The sequence below is a fragment of the Rhinatrema bivittatum genome, chromosome 1, assembly GCF_901001135.1.
Source record: "Rhinatrema bivittatum chromosome 1, aRhiBiv1.1, whole genome shotgun sequence".
Classification (NCBI taxonomy): Eukaryota; Metazoa; Chordata; class Amphibia; order Gymnophiona; family Rhinatrematidae; genus Rhinatrema; species Rhinatrema bivittatum.
This window is the reverse complement of record NC_042615.1, coordinates 130958987-130964175: the sequence shown is the minus strand read 5'-3', so window position 1 is coordinate 130964175 and position 5189 is coordinate 130958987. Positions and strand designations below refer to the sequence as shown.

The following is a 5189-nucleotide window of genomic DNA, read 5'->3' as shown; positions in this document are numbered from 1 at the left end:
TTAGATTTATATTCCACTTTTTGTACTTCAAAGCGGATTACATTCAGATACTGTAAGTATTTCCCCATTACCAGAGGGCTTACAATCTATGAACCGGTAATACGTGCGCCGGGCCTATTTTCAAAAGGGCCAGCCCCGTGGATTGCAAAAAGGGGTGGGGGTGGGGCAGGGCCAGAGGCTCCCAGCACAGTGGCCTGTGCCGGGGATCACATGCCGGCAGTTGGCCGGCGCTTGCAACTTACTTCAGCCCCAGGGCTGAAGTAAGTTTTAGAACAAAAGAAACAATAAAGAAAAGGTAGGGGGAGGTAGAGGAAGGGAAGGTAAGGTGGTGGGGTAGGAACCTTGGGTAAGTCACTTTACCCTCCATTGCATCAGGTACATATATAGGGGTAGATTTTAAGACCTGTGCACGCGCTACCCGGCACACACACATGTACGCCCGATTTTATAAAACGTGCAGGTGCTCGCATGTTATAAAATCGGGGGTTGGTGCGCGCAAGGGGGGTGCACAATTGTGCACCTTGCGCGCGCCAAGCCAGGGCCAGGCCGCGCTGCCTTCCCTTGTTCCCTTCCCCCTAACCTGACCTTCCCACCCCTTCCCCTAACCTTTCCCCCCCCTAGCCCTACTCAACCCCCCCCCCCCCCTGTCCTTTGTCTTACCTTTTGCGCCTGCCAGCAGGCTGCCAACACACAATCCTCCGACACAGCGGCAATGGTCGCTCTGTCGGAGCTCTCTGGCCCCACCCCCACCCCCATCCCGCACCCAGACCACCCCTTTTGTAAATCCCCGGGACTTACACACCTCCTGGGGCTTTACATGCATTGCTGGGCCTTTTTAAAATAGTCCTGGTGCGCGCAGGACCGGATTTACGTGCGTAACCATTTTAAAATCCAGCCCATTCGTTTTTGGCCATTTGTTTTATAGTAAATTTTATTTCGATAATCCTTTTGCTGTTACATAAACAGGGCAGATGAAATATTATACAATCATAAATATATGAAAAGACCTAAGTTTACGATTTATAATTAAAACTAGACTAAGCAATCGACATAAATGTAAAATGTGAAAACTTAAATATCATGCAAACAGTAGCTAATCAGCTGGTGGTTTGTCATATTTGAATTCAGCACATCAACATCAATAATAAAAGGTACATTTTATCACTGAAGCAGACAACTTCTAAAAATTTGTATACTACTCTAATAGAAAACTCAACTGCTTTAAACAGACATTTGGACTCATTATCAGTATGATTTAAAATTTTATTTAAGTACTTTTTTGACATGAAGGTAGGTGCTAGTTGGCCCACATGGGCCATGGGATGGTAAGCAGGCGTTCACTGAGCAGCTGGCACCTGCTGAACCTGGCTATGTCTCACGCACTTTCATAAATTTCTAATTAATAGTAATAACTGGTATCTATTTGCCTTACTGTTTACCAATATCATGCATCCAGACTGGTTGCTATTCTAATTCATTTCTGAAAGGAGCTAAGCAATTCAGTTATGTGAGACAAGGCAAGCCCAACCAGGCTGAATTGTCAGCCAACATTTTCCTCTGAGTAGGGGGTATGGGACTGCTGTGTGTGCCCCTTTAAGAACAGTGCTGAGGGTTTCAAATACATCCTGTCTGATGTCAGGAAGGGCATGTCCACAGGGAATCCTGTATGGTCTCCTAATTGGTTGCCCATCATATAGCAATGTGTGCTCCTCATACAGTCAAAGAAAGAGAAATAAGACCGAGTAGAAAAGGAAAAGAGTGAAAAAGAAGCTACCATTCAAAAGGACAAACACAAGAAAACCAGGCTAAGACTAAAAAATATTGAAGGAAATAGTGCACAGCTTTTGGAAATACCATAGGTGATCTGCCAGTCATTATTACAGACTTTAAAGAGAAAACAAAGTCACTACTTACTTCAAGTGCTGCATCTGTGGATCAACATGGTTAGAGTGGCTCTAGCTCTGATAATATGGAGAGAGGAGAGCCCAGTTTATTGTCTCTTCTAAACATGAAAATATACATCTTCTGCCAACATTACCACGTATTCATGACATATGAATAACTGGTATGTCTATTAGACCATAATTATGCAATAAACATCACATTTACAGACTTGTGTTAAGTTAGATCAAGTGTAGCATTAGAGTTAATACAGTTGGCAAGGATATAAAAGACATTTCCAGACTTTAATGTGCCATGAAAATGTAGTTGATTGTGGATTATGCAGTGTTATTCATAAGACCATTTTCACTTTTAGTTTAATGAATTCTAACAGATAAATCTTGGATTCTCTATTATTGGCATCTACTGAGTTTAAAATTTTTATGACATAGTTCAAGCTGCCTAAATATGCACTTGAGAATTGTGAAAGAAATACTTATATGTATACATATCTAATGTAAACCACCCTGCCAGGGGAAGCCTTGTCCAGATCGGTGTCTGTTTGGGCCAAGGGTATGTAAGGCAGACTCTTACAATAGAGCTGGTAGGGCACACTCTCAGAAGCCCTCTCTCTAACTGGGTGCTGCAAGTAAGGGGACTGTACCCTACACAATATCATCTCACAGGTAGGGAGTGAGAGCAGGGATAAAGGAGGGAAGGGGGTTAGGGGGGAGAGGTACTGCATGAATGGATTTCTTCTGCTAAACAGTAGAGATGTGCATTTGTTTTTCACAAATTAACATGCACTAAATAAAATATCGGGATCCACGAAAAAAAAAAAAAAAAAAAAAAGAACCGCAGGAAAAATTAAATTTCCCATGGGGGGGGCCCGAAAATGAAGCCCGAACCAATAGGGCTTAACAATGCACATCTCTATATACAGTAAACAAGATTTATAAGTAAGAACAGTAATAAAACACAAATGATCATAAACAATGGTGATAACAATAATAAGTAACCTTTCATCGGGACAGATCCTTTGCTTGGCCCCCACATAGGGCCAGTTGGAGGTATTAGGTGGAATAGGTGGCCGCCTAGGTCACTGTAAGTGGGTGAATCACTATAGTTCGACGTGAGGGCAGCTTTTTTTTTTTTTTTTAAATCGAAGGAGTCGAGAGGCATTTATGAAAGTGAAGGAGTCGTGAATGTCAGCGAGGTCTTGGAATGGAGCTCTGGCGACACGGATAGTGTGAATCTCAGCAAGAGAGAGAGAGATTATGTGATGGGTTGATGACATCACTGCCTAAGGTGGCAGGACAGTTTTGCCCCGGCACTGCACCCAGGGGCACATAGAACAAAAAATGTAGAGACGGACCCTTTCTGTATAACTCCTCTGAGTCTCTATGCCACTCCTTTCCCTTATCGGATAGCTTTAACCCATTATGTCCCAGTGTCCAATTCAGAGGTCAGCTTCTTAAAAACTTTGGGTCATAATGGGTTAACATGAGGCCACAAGTTCCAATTTGTGGGGACCAACAATAGTTCTTATACCTAGATCTTTTCCTTTGCAATTCATGTCTTGTTTCTATTCTTATTTCACAGCATCTATAATTATACAGTTTCAGCATCTAATAAATGCACAGTAGAGACCTGGTGGTTTCCAACTTCTTTACTGATAGTTTGGTCAGATGATCTAATAATATTTACATGTTCACATTTGATTGATTAGCAGCAATAAATATTAAGACAGCATATAGAAAGTATAAAATTGAGATTCCACTTCTTCTAGCAAAGTTTCTACTTCTCATGAAAGCTTTATATTTACACAGAAAACACACAGGGGTTGATTTTAAAACAAGCGCGTGTGCATCCATGTGCACGCAGTTCCTGGCACACACACATGGATGCGGCAATATTATAACATGCATGCGTTGCCGTGTGCATGTTATAAAGTACGGTTCCCGCACACACATGCGCGCCTGATTTTTGCACCTCGTGCTTGCAGAGGAGGAATTGTTGTAAACACCATGTGGCGGCGTGTGTAGGCCTACCCTAGTTCCCTCCCAGTCCGCTCCTTAAATCCAAACTTTCCTATCCCCCTACCTAGCCTTCCTCCCTTTTCCCCTCTCCTCCCCAACCCATAAACCTTACCTACCTAGCCTAGATTTTTTCATTTAACAATGGAGCAGGAGTAAGTTGTACATGCCGGCCTGCTGCTGGCGCATTTCCCCCGGGCAGTGCCTGCCCCCCCCCCCCCCACCTTGCCCAGACCCCACCCCGGCCTGCCCATTTTTGATCTGCCAGAACTTCTGCGCGTACCGACAGATACGTGCATGGCCGGCAATTTTTAAAATGCGCTCGGCACGCGCTCAGCCCAACCACGTGTGTATCTGCCAGGGTTTGCGCATGTTGGCGTTTGGAAATTCGGGCAACCGCGTGCTGCCTCTGGCTGCCACTGCTTTCTGCAACACAGCTTTTACAGTCTCAGTCACTGCTTTGACAAGCACAGCAGCCAGGTAAGTTTTAATTTAATGTTCTTTTTTATTTTTATATTTCACCCTCTGGCTACACTAAGATCAATGTAATCAACCATTGCTGCAGCTACATTTTCATAATGGTAATCTTCTTAAATACACCTGCTACTACTTGGTGTAGTTAAACAGAAAAAAATTAATATTTGTAGAGTAGGATAAACCTTTGCCAACATGTTTTTCAACATATTTTATTAATGTTGGATTATGTTGCCGGTTGAAATAATTTTGTCACATTTAAAGCATACATGTACATAGTAAGCGTGTGCAGAGGATTCATTTTTTCTGTTTTGCTTTAAAATGAATTTTAAAATTTGCAAAAGAAAAAAAAATGAAATAAAAAAGAAAAACAGCAGGTCCTATCGGAAGGTAAAAAGCACTGATTCCCTCCCCCCCCCCCACCCCCGCCCCGTCGAAGCCCTGTTGCCATAATTTTCTTTTAAGTAGCGTGCAGGAGCAATCCCTGTATGGAAGAAATAATAATGCTGACGGCTTCAGTCTGTGGGCACCTCTGGGAGAGCAGGTCTGATCAGGGATTGCTTCTGCCTGTGAAGAGGAAGGGAACTGTGATGAGAGGGCTTTCGGGTGCAGAGGGACATTGGAAGGGTGCCTGGAAGGGCTTTTTTTTGTATTGTAATATTAAATGAAAGAACAACTTTGCTTTTCTTTTACAAATTGAAACAAAACAGAACGTTCTTCTTTTCAAATGCACATCCCTTTTACACACACCTACCCACTTCTATGTGAGCTAGCAAATAAGATAACATCTAAATCATT

General features: G+C 42.9%; 1 pseudogene; it reads left to right on the top strand.

Annotated features, from left to right (window-relative positions):
• Positions 1–1505: 1505 nt before the first annotated feature.
• On the top strand, positions 1506–2062 carry LOC115093255 (annotated as a pseudogene).
• Positions 2063–5189: the final 3127 nt, after the last annotated feature.